This window comes from Lithobates pipiens, unplaced genomic scaffold, assembly GCF_037356315.1.
Source record: "Lithobates pipiens isolate NorthernLeopardFrog02 unplaced genomic scaffold, aLitPip1_a1.2 Scaffold_8, whole genome shotgun sequence".
NCBI classification, from domain to species: Eukaryota; Metazoa; Chordata; class Amphibia; order Anura; family Ranidae; genus Lithobates; species Lithobates pipiens.
Genome location: NW_027507903.1, coordinates 274,910,116 through 274,927,415, shown reverse-complemented (window position 1 = coordinate 274,927,415; position 17,300 = coordinate 274,910,116). Strand labels below are relative to the sequence as shown.

The window sequence follows — 17,300 nt, the reverse complement described above, 5'->3', positions numbered from 1 at the left end:
ACATATTTTTTACGAAATCACTAAAATCGCTAGAAATTATTGGCCCAAACAAAGACCTACTTTCTGAAATTCTCTACACATCTGAAGATAAATATTCTCAAATCTCATAGATTACTTCTCTACCATATGTTCTAACATAGTGAAAATTAGTTTGTAGCTGTTTCACTATTATTACTTCTTGAACTAAGAATGCTCAGCCCTCCACTTTGTCTTGACCAGCTCTGAACTTATGTTTTCTGCCATTAATCTTACAATGAAGAGTTATATGGACTTTCAAATGGCTACTATAAATGTACTGCTCCTCAATGCTTTTTCTTTACGTGCCCTTGTTTAAAGTGGAAGTAAACTCCCCTATCATTTTCAGCCAAGGAAGCTGCCATCTTTGCCTGTTTAATCTTCAACTGCTATGGTGCTGCACATGTGATTCGTTATGACACCAGCCACTGGATGGTTTGATAGTTTGGCTGAGAGTACAGCCAATGTGCAGTTAGCATTCCCGGAATGCCTTTTTTTTTTTAACTGTTTAAATCCATGGGTTTTCTTCCACTTTAACTTCTGTGTTGAAGCTACACTGATGCCCCTCCATCATCTTCCCCATTACATTCCTTACCACTCCACCCTTCCTACTCCAAAAGCTGGTACTCCTAACCCTTAGACCCCTTTCACACCAGGGCGTTTTGCAGGCGCTATAGCGTTATAAATAGCGCCTGCAAAACATCCTAAAGAAGCTGCACCATTGTGTGTAGTGTGAAAGCCCCGAGGGCTTTCACACTACAGCGGTGCGCTGGCAGGACGTCAGAAAAAAGTCCTGCCAGCAGCTTCTTTGGAGCGGTGAAGGAGCGGTGTGTTTACCGCTCCTCCACCGCTGCTGCCCATTGAAATAATGGGGCAGCGCTGTAATGCCGCCGGCAAAACGCCACTATTGCGGCGTATTGCCGGCGGTTTTAACCCTTTCGCGGCTGCTAGCGGGGGGTAAAAGCGCCGAAATGCGCCGCAAATCCGCCGCAAATTCGGCGGTAAAACGCCACTAAAAATAGCGGCGTTTTACCGCCGACGCAAGGTGCGGTGTGGTGTGAAAGGGGTCTTAATGATGAAAGTAAACGGCTTGCCCAGGAGGGGTGGGGGGGGGAGTACAAAAAAAAGCAGCTACTCCTGAAGACCACAAAGGTCATACACCCTGATGAGTTTACTTCCTCTTTCATTCCCTGCAAAGGCAAAGCATAATGGACTACTATGCATCGCATAGTAGTCCATTATGTGTCACTTACCTGACACAGGAGCCATCGAAGTCACCGCTGTCCCTTGTAGCCCGGCGCATCCATCTTCTTGGTGGGGTCTCGCAGCTCTGCCGCTGTCATTTGGCAAAGCTGCGATGACGTCACTCCCATGCATGCGCACAGGAGCCGACTCACACGGCAGTTCCGTCGTTGAGAATGCCGCGCTCAGTGCGCCTGCGCGCCACTGTCTACGGCGCATGCGCTGTAGACAGCGGTGCCTGTCTTCGGGCAAATATCTCCTAAACCCTATAGGTTTAGGAGATATTTCTTGGACCTACAGGTAAGCCTTAATCTAGGCTTACCTGTAGGTCAAAGTGTGTTGTAAGGGTTTACAACCACGTTAAGGACTTGAGTTCTGGTAGCTGTGCCAGAAAAGTCAAGCAGGTTCAGTTTTCTCTCCAAAAAGGAAAACAGTGAGCAGCACAGTAGTGACAAAAAAATATCTCACTCTGATTCTCTGGCGACTAGCAGGAGCAGTAGTACCTTGGATGATCTTACCTTATGTTGTATAGATATTGGACTACAGAACAGGTGCAGTAACATGTCAGGAAGTGCTCTGTTATTCAAGGAATTCAAGGCAAAGATATTTTTTTCTGGGTACTGCTTACGCATTATTATCATTCTCCATTTTCTCTACAACGTGGCAATCTTTTCTTTTTGGGTTCAGGATCACTTTTAAAACATTTTAAGGATCTCCTTGAAGCCATAACACCAAACACACATATCAATATCACACAGTGTCAGTAAGGCAGGTGCTTTTTGAGGTTGTAACTCAGCAGCTGCACTCTGAAAAACTTGGCTAGCTGTGCAAGCTTACAATAGAACTTATATACAATACTATAGTGGTTCAATGACAGTCCAGGTACAAGACAGGCAAGGTTTGGCATAGTCAATCCATAATCAAAAGGCAGGCAGAGTTCAGAGAATAGTCTGATATCTGATCCTAGGTCGTCAACAAGGGAATCCAAATAGCAGAGCAATGCAGACAAACAGACAGTTTGAGCACATCTAACCAGTGCTATGACAAGCATGAGACTGCAGGCTTGGCTGGCTTGATTCAGGTTTGGTCTCCACCCAGAGACTGGCCACATCAATCACTTACAGGTGGACAGACATGTATACAGACAGAAATAGGCAAAATCTGGATGCTGGAATGAGACCAGCAGCTGTCAAAGAACAGGAGCATTTACACACTCTTGACATTAGGAAACAGATAACAACCACATAAGGGTAATAGGGATGGAAAGAAGTACCCTGCCAGGGACCAGATAAGCACACAGGGCACCCTACTAGGGACTTGTCAATTGCAAGTGGCATGCTACTGAGAATATGAGGTCAGCATGGAGTACCCCAGCAGAGATTTGACAACTGTAAGGGGCACACTATGGACATAGCAACTGCTAAAGGAAATTTTCCAGGGACATGGTAATCATGTATGGTACTCTGCTAAGAAATTGACAGCTGCAAGAGGTTTCCTGCCAGAAACATGATCATTGCATTGAGCACCTCACTATAGAAATTGAATGGTGAACATTGCAAGGGACATGCTGACAGTAAGGAGAATTCTTTTTAACTGAATTATCTGGGTATCTTGACTTATTCATTTATTGTCATCTTGTGACAAGTCACATCATCTTTTTTAAGACTTGCTAACATACTAAAATCAATGTCTTCTGACACAGAGCAGTGATATTGGTAAAACAGATTAATTCATCTTTTTTTTTTTCTATGAAGTTAATTTCTGTCCATTGATATGTGTTAAGTACATTTTATTTTTCAGAGCTTTATTACAAGTTTTTTATATATAAAAACCCTTTTAAGCATGTTAGCTTTGTAGTGATTGCTTTAACATTTTCTTTTTCAGGTACCCTTTATGTCTTGCTCCTTTGCCTCTTTTATTGTCTTTGTTGTGGCTTTGTGGTTATGATATCTTACATTTCTCCATGAGGTCTAATGTTAGAAATATTAAAAAAAAAAGACTTCACAAGTTAATTTTAATAGCTTTAATGAAAGTAAGGATTAGGAGTAGCTTTGTACTTATGGTAACTTGAGTTTTTTTTTTTTTAAATCAAAGTGTTTACAATTACCCTACACATATTACTTAGTTCTTTTTTTCCGGGCTCTTTTATAATCATTTTATTGTATTCAAATATTTTTTGGCTGAGTTTGATATTTTTAGAAATTATTATTATTTTTTTTTTAAGAAAGTCAATTATCCAAGTTGATATGAATATACTTTTAAAGAGTATGTCAAGGCAAAGAAAGGCATTTGTACAACTCTGTAATACATGTGTATTTCTCCATGTTATTCATTTTAAACACACTGCAAGTACAGAAAAATAACTGTTATGCCCCGTACACACGATCGGATTTTCCGAAAACAAATGTTGGATGTGAGCTTGTTGGCTGAAAGTCCGACCATGTGTATGCTCCATGTTGTAGGACTTTCCGCCAACAAATGTTGGTTAGCAGATTCTCAAATTTTCCGCCAACAAAACTTTGTTGTTAGAATTTCTGATCGTGTGTACTCAAGTCCGACGCACAGAAGTTCAAGCATGCTCGGAATCAAGCAGAAGGAGCCACACTGGCATCCAAACTTCCTTTTTCTTAGCTCGTCGTACGTCTTGTATGTCACCACGTTCCCAATTGTTGGCCAACATTTGTGTGACTGTGTGTATGCAAGACAAGTTGGAGCCAACATCCTTGGAACAAAAATCCACGTTTTTTTTTTTGTCAGAAAGTCTGATCATGTGTACAGTTCATTCATGTGCCAGAAATATAATGTGCCACTACCTTCCTTTTTGAAATGACAACTAATTTTTTGGCTCTGATACACAAAGCATATGTTGTCAGCCCCACCTACTTCATTTCTGATGTATTGCAAAGGACACAGACTCTTCTTATAACCCCCCCACCCAACCCATATCCCTTCCTTGAGCATAGGAAGTTACCAGCTAACAAGGATTTCTAGATACATCAAAAGGCATTGCACTTTTCAAACTGATATAACCTAAAAATTGTATATTTAGCTAACCCAGAGGGAGAAGTTAAATGTTGGGGTTCACATACACTTTAACATTTTTTTTTGTACCATTTTCCTTTGTGTCCATAATCAGACAATAAACTTTACTAAACATTATTTACAGACTTTTTCTGTAGCAGATAATATAAACGTGGGGGGGTTATTTACGAAAGGCAAATCCACTTTGCACTGCAAGTGCACTTGGAAGTGCAGCCACTCTAAATCTAAGGGGTAGATCTGAAATGAGCGGAAGCTCTGCTGATTTTATCATCCAATCATCTGCAAGCTAAAATGCTGTTTTTTATTTTCCTTCCAAGTTTACTTTCAGTGCACTTTCAAGTGCTCTTGCAGTGCAAAGTGGATTTTCCTTTAGTAAATAACCCCCAAGGTGTTGTTTAACCACTTGCAGACCGGACCATTTTGTTGGTCAAAGACCAGACCACTTTTTGCAATTCGGCACTGCGTCGCTTTAACTGACAATTGCGCGGTCGTGCGATGTGGCTCCCAAACAAAATTGACGTCCTTTTTTTCCCACAAATAGAGCTTTCTTTTGGTGGTATTTGATCACCCCTGCGGTTTTTATTTTTTGCGCTATAAACAAAAATAGAGCGACAATTTTGAAAAAAACGCATTATTTTTTACTTTTTGTTATAATAAATATCCCCCAAAAATATATAAAAAAAACATTTTTTTCCCTCAGTTTAGGCCGATACGTATTCTTCTACATATTTATAAGCGATTATTGATTGGTTTTCGCAAAAGTTATAGCGTTTACAAAATAGGGATAGTTTTATAGCATTTTTATTAATAATTTTTTATTATTTTTTTTTTTACTAGTAATGGCGGCGATCAGCGATTTTTATTGTGACTGCGACATTGTGGGGGACCCATCGGACATTTTTGACACATTTTTGGGACCATTGTCATTTATACAGTAATCACTGCTATATAAATGCAGTGATTCCTGTGTAAATGACACTGGCAGTGAAGGGGTTAACCAGTGGGTGGCAGTGTAGGGGTTAAGTGTTCCTAGGGGTGTGTTACTAACTGTGGGGGGGTTGGGCTTTCATTTAGTGAACACTGATCTCTGCTCCAATCCCATGGAGCAGAGATCAGCGTCACTAGTTGCTAGGCAGAATGGAAAAATGCTGTTTACACGGCATTTCCTCCATTCGGCCGCTCCGTGAGACGATTGCGGGGATGCCCGCGGCGATCGAGTCCGCGGGTCCCGCGACCGGACTCACGGGGGTCCCGACCGGCGCGGGAGCGCGCCGCCGGCGGCGTGCCCCCGATGGCAGGGCGGCATTGAATATTGGACGTACCTGTATGCCAATATGCCTGCCCGTGCCATTCTGTCGACGTACATCGTCGTGCGCTGGTCGGGAAGTGGTTAATTGTAGTCTGTTTGGCTTGTTTTCCAGCTAAAAAGCCTGCAATCTTGTCTTTGAAGTCATTCATCTGAGCAGCTCTCCTAAATATTCTTATACAGTGTATATACTGACATATGAATAAGTTCCATATATTGGTATATAACATAATTACTTTCTAGATTTGTTCTTTATTGTAAAATGTATTCTTTATTGTTCTTATGTTCTCCATTGGTTTGACCCCATGAAAAATGTATTACAGATGATATTTACCTTAGTTTTGCATGCGTTTCATCCCTCACACTGCCTACATCTTAATAGTTTAGGACACAAAACAAGTAATTTTTGTTATTAGGCCTCATTTACACAGGGTGTTGACATGTGTCTCCCATGCAGGGCTGTGATTTGGCAGCATGTGAATGCACAGGTGCTGCATGCATCCCTGTGCCGGCCTCCCATTGTTGTCTATTGGGACACACAGCTGCACAAACATGTCCCAATATGACATCTCCAATGTCCAACCACAGTCACATGCTATTATTTTTATAATTCATTTATAAAGCCTTGCCATATGCTGCAGTGTTGTGCAGAGGACACTGAACCATTCCATCAGCCTTCACATCAGGACAGCAGTAATAATGAAGGTGTAGTAGTGGGTCAACTTTAGTATCAGAAGTTGCAGATTGTTCTTAGTGTTAACTGATAAATCCTCAGATATGGATTTTAAGTTGGGAGTCTCAGAATTATTTGCAGACAATGGGGTTGATTTACTAAAGGCAAATCCACTCTGCACCACAAGTGCACTTGGAAGTGCAGTTGCTGTAGTTCTGAATGGAAGATTTGAAATGAAGGGAATCTCTACTGATTTTATCATCCAATCATGTGCAAGCAAAAATTTTGTTTTTTAATTTTCCTTTCATGTCCCCCTCAGATCTACAGTGACTGCACTTCCAAGTGGATTTGCCTTTAGTAAATAACCCCCAGTGTCTACATCACCAGTTTTCTCTGTTGTCATTAAGGCATGTCCTCACACTTCACTTGCCCCTCTCCTGCCACTAAGCTTGTGCAATTGACAATCATTCTTGTTCAAAAATTTTATTGACAACAAGCAGAAAATACAAGAGATACAGTCACTGTTACAATCGTTTTCGTAAGAAAAACACTGTTAGCAGAGCATTTGTACAGGAAGATGGGGGGGATAAAGGCTATATATAAAAATATATAGAATATATAAAGCTTTGACACACAATAGGAAGCATATATCAAAAATCGGTAGCGATGTTGACAACATAAGGTTATAGGCCTAATTTATACTGAAACAGCCAAAGACAAAAGAGACTCTGCCCGAGCAAGCTGGGCAACAGTAACGGAAATGTAATGAGTAATGTGTGCATTAGAGTTAATAGAGTTTAAAGAATGTGTGAAAAGTAGTAGTCAAGAGAGGAAAAGGGGAAAAGGGAACGAAAAAAAAAAGGAGAGACAAAAATAGAGATAAAAGATAGGAAAGTGGGGTAAAGAGGGAGTAAGTACTGGCCAGGTGGCCCACAAGTGCCGTGGGAGCTGGAAACCACCCCCGAGTCCTGGGAGATAAAATCAGGGCTCCAGGAGGCGTTTATCAAAGTCATGGGGAAGATAGTGGGTGACAAATTTTAAGGTGTTGGGGAATTTTGTCTAATATTGTGGCCTCAATTTTACTGTGAATCATGGCCTGGGTAACTCTACATTTAACTTCTGCTATATGCAAAAGTGGTGTCTTCCAAGCTTTCGCAATGGTCTGCTTGGCTGACAATCATTCTTAAAAAAGTACTGGTAGCATGGCCTATTGCACAGCATATGAGAAAAGGTGGGGGGGGGGGTTAAATATAATTAAGGCTTAGATTTAATCATTTGACAATTATTGTAAGGAAATTATGAAGAAAAAGTCTAAAATGGTCAAGTAATAATCTACTTTTTTTTATCAGTGTAGCAATTGACAGATTCTGTGGCTCCTTACCAAATATAATGGATTTAAATATTAATATTAAAAATGCACTATATTCTTAAATTCTTAAACATGTATAATAACACAGTTTAAATATTTGTGTAGCTGCCCCTTTAAGTGAACAAATTCCACTGTGCAATATATCATGTATATAGACGGTACGACACTTACACACATACACACTATTAAAGTACTCATGTTATAATCATAAAATGAAAAATGTGCCTTAAAACATATTATATAACACAATAATTATATAACATTTATATAATATTATATTATATAATATTGTAGAACATTTGTGTTGGGTGGATTAAAGCAGGCTGTATACATTGGTGCCAGTAATGTAGGCACTGGAACATATGAGTTTGTATAAATATAAGTTTGTATAAATTCTTTGGTCTCCAATAATATACTACACTATGCATATTTTCTTTGGCACTTTTTATTACTGGAGCTTGAGGACATCCATAGTATCTTGTGACCAGGATTAACTGTGTGAGAGAGCTCTACCTGGAGAACACAAGCACTGTTTGATCTTCTGTTGAAGGGACAAGCACATTTTTCATTTTACGACTATACCATGAGGACTTTAATAGTGTGTGTGTGTGTGTGTGTGTGTGTGTAAGTGCAGTACCTTCCATATACCATGATATATTTTGTATCAGTGTATCTTACAAGAAAATTGACTACAGCATTTTGTGTATTGTATAGGTCCTATTTTACTATTCCTTAGTGCACTGGAAGAGAATTCGGGAAAGTGTAATTGGCTAATTGAATAAGATAAACTGGCTTAGACAGTGCTTAATCAGGGAACCAAAATAAGGGCAACCCATTTTGCTTCATTATACTTGTACAGGATCCCAAACTTTCTTCTGTACTGTCTAGTATTTTCCATATTTTTCACGTGGAAACTGTAGAAATATTGTAATTCTAGGTCTACATTCCATAGCTGTTGATTGAAAGTTGGAGACTTACCCTTGTGGTATCAAGTAAGATTTAAAGTCCAGCTCCAGGCATTACCCCTCCCTGCTTTGCAAGGATAGATTCTTGGCAACTCCGGAGGTAGGGAAAAGGTGTAATACTTGATACTTGATTTCTTGCTCTGGCGGGTACTCACCAACTGTGTGACTGGGGGACCTAAGCCTTTTGTCTAAGGTCCTCTTATAGTGTCATTAAGTACAAGCCCTCACTAGGCAAATCCTACTGTTTCTAGACCCTGCCCCCTGTCACCAAGGACACCATTAATGTAATGTAATATTAAGAACAAAGAGTTGTCAGGATATGCATCTGCTGATGCCTAGGCACTGTTACGTGTGCCAAAGTGCACATTTATTTTTCCAATGGTGTGTTGCATTGAACTGAACTAATGCGACAGTCACACTTTTGTAAATATAGGTCTACTTTAAGCATTTAAAAGTCAAATTCATCACTTACACAATGTACCTCAAGGTGTTTGCTATAACCAGTATTAACAAGAACTTTCCTGTTTGTGTGAATATTTTAACTTCAGGAACTTAAAGAAGATATATCATTTTAATTAGTATTTTACAGTTCTGTCCCCTGTGAGACAAAGTACATGTAGTACTTTGCCCTAAGCGCTTTCTAACCCTAGTTATCAGTACCAACCTACCCCCACTCCTCTCCTGTTGCAGCCAACCTGACAACAGCTATGAAAAAGAAAATTGATTCATATAAACACTTTTAAGTCAAGCAACAGCAAGAGGAATCCAGAGGTAAGGGAGGGGAATGTGTCAGACTCTGCATTCCTCTTGCCATTGCTTGTCTCAGTAAAGTGCTTACAGTTAAGATGAGCTGAAGCTATGAAACAACTGTCTCCTTCAAAGCTGTTGTTGGATTGACCATGGCATGAGGGGAGAGGGGCAAGTTGATAATCATAAATGGCATTATAAAGCACTTGGAAATATGTAACAATGTACTTTGTTGTGGGACACAACTGTAAAATTAAAATTATAATGATATTTTTAAACTTCCCTGACTTGTGGGCTAAGCCACACTTTTGCACCTGCCTACTATAAATAATATCAGGAATGCCCTCCTTAAGCCTAGTACACACAGGCCAAATGACGACGTGATGTTATCGTCCAGTTCTATAGAAACTGGCTGAAATTCAGTCTGTGTGTATGGCAGGCTTCTGTTGAAGGCATGAATAGCAAATGTTTCACCAGCGCTAAACTGTGGTCATATGAGGAAGTGAATGGAATCACAGTTAATACAATGGGAAATAAACCCAGTTCAGCTAGACGATGACCATAACTAGGAGATTTGGATGAAAGCAATACAAAGCAAGGGATGTCAGAGCTCAATGGGTTAAAAAGCCAAAAGGGTTGCCAGCCAGCTTGGCAAACTGACACGGTGTTCCAACATCCTGCGGACCGCAGCCTTTCCCTCCTTCGTCACCAGCACGCCAAACAGCCAAGTTAATGTAGGTTAGCGGATCCTTTGCCCAGCCAATTGCAGCAGGGATATTGGCACCTCCCTCACTGCCAGATTCCTTTCATCTGTGGATGCCGTCAGCTCCTCCTTGCTATGGGGACCCCCAGAAATACCATAAGCTTTTTTAAATTTATTCCACATCCCTTCCATCATCCACCTTATGGCATTGACACTTGGATTTTGGATCGTCCATGTACACCATTGAATAAACTTGTTAAATTGTTTCCTTGCTGCTACCGAAAGACTCTTTTGGCTTTTTACCCCATTGAGCACTGACATCTCTTGTTTTGTTCTTTTGAAGGCATATGACCGAGTGTTCCAGCGGGGAGGCTGTCCCTCTGTCAGAACACAATAGCACAGCAGGAGAGATTGCTGTACTAACATCAGATTGTTAGCTGTTAGTTTTTTTCCTTCAACCTGCTGGTTTGAAGGAAAAAAATAAAACTAATGGTGTTTACTAGGCTTAAGGCTGGGCAATGGCATTTGGGTGGGGCATAGATGTTTAAGACAGACCCAGAATTTCAAATTAAAAATAAATCAGGCAGGCAGAAAAAGGAAGGTTTTGTGGCTAAAACCAGTAATAACAGACATGCTTTGGTACATGCTACTAGCCTAGTTCATAATTTCACTGTGCTGCTTTACAATGTCATATTTATCCCAAAAGGGGATTTACAGTGTAAAACAGTAGACTGGCTGTATCTAGATTTGACATGTGTTGTATCATGGCATAGAGTATGTCTTCAGCTAAGCTATCTTCGGCACTTCTTATTCTAAATGTATAGGTGGATTCTTTTTTATTATCTTCCCACAGCCACATAAAACACTCTGCTTTATCTGTCTGGAGGCCACTGTTTCTTTGCATTTTACCCAACAAATCTTTTACCAAGTGTAAGAAGATGGATTGTGTTTTCTCTCAAGCGTTGAATTTGTAGAATAAATTCTATGGTTTCTCTTTCAGTCAGTTGAGTTTGGAAGATGAAAGAGTGTAGGGGTTTGCTATGTCTTTTTCTTATCTTTTAGGTGACATCTTGTCTTTTTTTAACTTAAACATCAATGCTCTCTAACTCTTTTCACTGCAACACTTTGCTTCAAACCTGAATTTTTTAAGCTTTGGGAGGATATGACAGGTGGAATAATGTCAACCTGTTCCAGAGGCTTGTTAATATTTTAACATGTTTACTTATGTAGTGCAGTTTTTTCCTCATATCACAGTTTAGTTAACGAGCCAAATATTTGATGCTTGATCTTGTATATTATCTCTGATCAAGGTACCTTTTCCTTTCCGCTTCTGTTTAGAAGTGTACTGAGTTATTATTATATTTTTTTCCAGAATATTTTCCCTTGCTTTTTATAACTGATATGTTTGTTGTTTGCTTTCTTGCTTATATGGGCTGATTTTGCTCTTTTGCTTAAAAATATAATCAGGAATAGGCACATTTAAGCACATGTACTTATGTTGTGACAAATTTTAATGCAATGTGATTTTCATTTTTGTATCTATGTCAAAATTTTCCAGGGAAAGGGTATTTCCTGCCTCAATATGTCTCAATTTGTTAAATGTATGCAGTATAAAAGCCTAATCTTTTTAATAGTAATACTGTTCATCTGTATAAAAAATATATATTTTAGCTAAGTTTCAGAATGCAGGATTTTTTTGTAAATGTACTGGTAGGGACTTGACTATAGTATGGCTAATGCTGCGCTGTTATTCTAAATGCCCACCTACATACCATTCCCGTTCCCATTAAAGAGACCACACATGTTTTGGAGCAGTTAGTGGCCGTAGCAGCCCCTTTATTATCAAAATATAGTTAACATGTAAACCAAAACAACAATATAACAACATACTTTTAACTTAACACTGAGCACGTTGGTCTTCCACAGGACATTCCCCCTCCTCACCCATTATCATATTGATCAAACAGGCACTGCGGTGATATTACTGTAACTAGGCCTCAAGCTGACATGCTAGCTCAAAGACATCCCAACTCTTGACCGCAGTGCACCCCATTACCAGTTACCATATAGACCCTCGCTATATGGCATATCAGCAGCGAGCCCATATCTCCAATGGGTCCCGCATCAACAATTCTCTGTGGGGAGGGGTTATCTTCCTTTGCCTGCACCGACCAACACCCGCCACCGCAATCAAGGATAAAACCGTATCCTTGAGAGCACCTCCACACCCTCAAAGCTCGCTCAATCCCGTCCTGTAAGCCAAGAGTCCACAAATCAATGCCAACCGCATTGAGGTGTACCCCATCATCCTTCAGGTACCGCCACGTGTCCACCTCCAGCTCCAAATGTCGAACAGCCAACCCCCCATTGCGCACTACAAAACGGCTAACCTCCTGGTTCACCTTCCTCCTGGCCTTGTTGATCTTATCCACTGAACGCGCAAATCTCCACTGAGTCCTGGCCACTATAGCCGACCATACAATAATCATTTGCGGAAAGGCCGCTCGCAGGCGCAAAAGATCATACTTAATGTCCCTAGTGACGTCCAGCTTAGTGCGGAGGCCCAGATCATTGCCCCCCACGTGCAAAACTAGAACGTCCGGGGCCCTATCGAACCCCGCAAAACGATGCACCTCGTGCACCATCCTGCTCCAGAGCATGCCCGGAAACCCAAACCATTTTACTAGCGCCTCTAGCCGGGAAATGCCTAGCTGTCTGCCATCTGGTCGCACATCACCCCTCCTGGCACCCCAGCAGACATAAGAATGGCCCATAATCCAGACCAAACCTGGCGCAGCACCTGTAAGAAAGAAACAAAAACACACACCAAAATAACAATAACCACACCTGTGTCACACGAACCCATGCCAACACCACCAAACCCTTGCAGCTAAACGCCCACCAATTCCGGCCGCACGTACGATTTGAACCTCCGCGACTCCCAACGACCAATCCGTTTTACCGCCGCCTCGTCCAAACCCCACCTCACCGCCTCCGTCGCGGCCCCAATCCGAAAAGAATGAGAGGAAAACTTTTCCCCCCCAAACCCAATGCCTTCAGGCACTTCCTAAAAACCCAGATAAACTGGAACCAGGAAACAAACTCCCCATAAACATGTACCAACAAAGGGCCCGGACACGCCGGCCGAACGTACAAGAATTCACGCAACACCACAACCGGGCAGAGCCCGCTGCCCGGAATTGCGAACACCACCACTTCCTTCCCTTTGCCACCCTGATCCGTTTTTGACCTACGGATCCGCATGCTCACCCGGTCATCCCCACAAACCACATCCTCAAAAAACACACCCCCCTGCCCTTTCCTGGAAGGGCTGACCAGTTTGCCGATCCGAAAAGCGCCAAAAAATGCCAACACAAATGCGGCTTTAAACAAAATTCGCTCATAAACCGAAAAACACACCAGCCCCAACCGATCGCACAGCCTACCCAACAGATCAAAAGACACCGGTCTCCTGGTGTCCTTCACCTGTCGGCCCCGCCGGTAACCCCTCATCACTTGTTGCACCCAGAAATCCTTCGTGTAATCCACCCCCTCCGCAGCTTAAACCAAAAGGCCAAGCCAGCCAACTTTTTCCCCATCCGCGAAATCGATACGCCTTCCTCCAAATTCCGCGACACAAAGTAGAGTACCATCAAACGCCGGTCTCGCACATCAGCCCCCACCTGCAACCCCAAAGCCTCCCATTCCTCCCAGGTCTTCTCATACGCTGACCAAGTGCCCCCACTCACCGACCGCTTGATCCAGACGGAGGCCGTTCCAACGCAATCGTCCACAACTCCTCTGGGCAGGGGACCCCCTGAGCGTCCGCCGACGGTGCCAGCTCCCGGAACCTGTCCCACTGAAATCGAGACAGTGCGTCAGCCACCACATTCTCCACCCCGGGCAGGTGTACCGCATGCATAAAAATATTCAACTGCATACAACACAAAACCAAATGCCGCAGCAGCCGCACCACCGGCGGGGAGGACGCAGACACCCGGTTAATGACCTGCACAACCCCCAGGTTGTCCCCATGGAAACGAACCTTCCGGTCCCGGAGGCACTCCCCCCACAGCTCAACCGCCAGCACCACCGGAAAGAGTTCCAGCAGCACCATGTTCTTCAGCAGCCCCTCGGCCCTCCATGAGTCGGGCCAGGGGCCCGCACTCCACCGACCCTGAAAAAAGGCCCCGAACCCCGTGGACCCCGCAGCGTCCGTATAGAGCTCCAAATCAAAATTGCTCACCGGACCCGCCATCCATAACGCCCTGCCGTTGAAGTTGTCCAGAAACACGTGCCAAACTTGCAGATCTGCACGATGGTCCCTGGACAACCGCACAAAATGTTTAGGGGAAACCGCACCCCCCGTACTGGCCGCCAGCCGCCGACTGAAAACCCTACCCATGGGTATGATCCGGCAAGCGAAATTCAATTTACCCAGCACAGACTGAAGAGTCCTGAGCTGTACCTTACGCATGCTGACCAAACCACGCACCTCCTCCTTCAATGCCTCCAACTTATCCTCTGGCAACCGACACTCCATCGCCTCCGAATCCAGCACAATGCCCAAAAAACTGATCACCGTCGTCGGCCGTTCGGTCTTCTCGGGGGCCAGCGGGATCCCAAAAGCCTCGGCCACCCGTTCCAGCGTCGTCAACAGCACCACACACAGCGCCGACGAAGCCGGCCCTACGCACAGGAAGTCATCCAGGTAGTGTATGACCGAATTAACTCCCGCGACGTCCCTGACCACCCATTCCATGAAGGAGCTGAACCGCTCAAACAGAGCGCACGAGATGGAGCACCCCATGGGCAAGCACCGGTCGACATAGTATTCGTCCTGCCAGCGGCAGCCCAACAGTCGAAAACTCTCGGGGTGCACCGGAAGCAATCGAAAGGCCGCCTCGATGTCAGTTTTCGCCATCAAAGCCCCCCGGCCATAACGCCGAACCCAGAACACCGCAGCATCGAAGGACGTGTATGACACTGCGCTAAGCCGGGGGTCGATGGCATCGTTTACCGAACCCCCTTTGGGATAGGACAGGTGATGTATCAAACGATACTTACCCGGTTCCTTCTTGGGAACCACCCCTAAAGGCGACACCACCAAATCCGGCAACGGCATGTCAGCAAATGGGCCCGCAATCCGCCCCAGCGCCACCTCCTTCCGCAGTTTCTCCGAAACCACCTCCGGATGAAGCAACGCTGATCGCAAATTCTTGGACACCGGGGGGGGCGTCCCGAGGAGTGCCGGGATCCGAAACCCCTCCGCAAACCCCAAACCCAAAAGCAACGCAGCCTCCCTATCCGGATACCGATCTAGAAATGGACGCATCCTTTCCAGTCTCACCGGCGTCGTCCCTCTTGTGCGAAGGCTCCCCAGCTCTGCCTTTGCCTTGCTTGAAACACCGAGAAACCGGATGGGTCCCCCCACAACCGGAGCACTCGTGTTTGTATTTGCAACTCCCGGCAGACTTACAACCCCCTTCGTTGTATTGCCAGCAGACTCCTTTCTTGCGAGCGGCCGACGGACCGGAAGTCCCTGATCCACTGGCCCCCCCTGAAAAAACTGATTCGGCATCCGCGCCGACGACATGAGGCGCATCCACAGGCTGATGTCCTTATGATCCCAGCGAAGAGCAGGTCGAATCGCCCTCCGCTGACGAAATTGCTCATCGTACCGCAGCCATGCCAATCCCCCGTAGACTCTGTGCGCCTCCCCAATCGCGTCCAAGTAGCAGAACAGGGCGGAACAGTGCTCCGGGTTCCTTTCCCCTATCACACTGGCGAGAATCGCAAACGCCTGTAGCCAGTTCTGGAACGTCCGCGGAATCAATCGGTACCTCCGCTTCTCTTCGTCCTCCTTCTTGGTGTCCTCCGGCTTAACTCTGTCCAAGTTGAATTTTTCCAGGGGCAATAGAGAAAATATCTCCACGTATTCCCCTTTCCAAATCTTTTCCCTAACTTCCTGCTTGAGATGCGCGCCCAACGGCCCCTCGAAGCACACATACACTTCGCACCGAGCCGCATCCGCCAACCGAACCAAATCTTGCTTTTTCCCCTCATCCCCCACATTGTCCCCCACGGACCCTGGTGGCACCGCGGACGAAGCAGCCACCACCGAGTCCCCCAAGCCGGGCCCCGCGGAGGCCGTCGCCATCCCCCCGCCCCCAACATCCCCCGGTGGCGACACGCCCGCCACCCCAGACCCACCCTGCGGAACCGCGCAGCCCCTGACGCGGTCCCCCGGCGCAACCCACGCCGCCCCCGGCGCCCCGGGCCTGACCCCTCCCGCCTCCAACCTCCCCACCAGCTCCCGCAACCCCGCCAGGAGACCCGCTAGCCCCCCATCCGCCGGGGCGCGGTCAACGACCGCGTGAGCCAGAGGGAGGGTGGACGGGGAGGGATCCCCCCCGGGGGAGGGATCCCCCCCCGTCGCGGGCAACTCCAGAGCTCCAGACCCCCCCCCCCCCCGCCACCCGACCCCTCCCCCCCCAAGAACCCATAAGAAAACTGGACTTACCGGGCCGCCTGGAAGACTCGCCTCCAGCCGCCGATCCACTCCCGACCGCCGACGGAACGCCTCTCGGTCCTTCCTCATCCGATGACGACAATTCCCCTTCCGATCGGACAGGGCTCTCCTCCCCCACCACTGGTGACACGCGATCTGTCCGCGTTGGGCTGCTCCTGGGCCGTCCTCTGCTCCGCCCCGTGGCCGACTTCCGCGCTGCTTTTCCCCGGCCCTTGAAACTGTATGCTGATGTCGCAGAGGGTGGGCTGTGTGCCGCCCCCGCCCCTCTGTAAGCTTGGCCGCCATCTTCAAGGTCCTCCTGCGCCCAGGCACACAGGCCGACACGGTCTGCAAGCGGGCCCCCGCCCCCGCCGCGGCCGCGACAGGAGCAGGGCCCGAATCCGTCTTCCTGGGCCTTATCACATGTCCTGAGGCCACCGCCGGTCCGGCGGACGGCCTCACAGCGGATCCGCCAGCCATCGCCCACCCTTCGCCCAGAGGCCTCCTCTGCCCGAACGGCCGGCCGTTTCGCGGGCGGCTCGTGGTGGGCGGAGCTAGCGGTGTTAGCATGGCGGGTGGTAGGAGCCCGGAGCGGGTCCGGGGAGAAGCGTGCCGGCGGGCGGGAGCGCCGCGCCCGGACCGCTCCATCCGCCGCTGCCCCGGAATCAGCAGTTCGGCCCCCGAGTACCTCCTCCACCTGCTCCCGGAGCCAGCATTCCCCGTTCGC

General features: G+C 45.9%; 1 protein-coding gene across 1 annotated transcript in view; it reads left to right on the top strand.

The window, feature by feature from the left end:
- The window catches only part of LOC143962680 (dynein axonemal heavy chain 3-like), a 2,426,925-nt gene that overhangs the window by 1,822,561 nt on the left and 587,064 nt on the right, over positions 1 to 17,300 (top strand). The gene's annotated exons all lie outside the window — the stretch shown is intronic.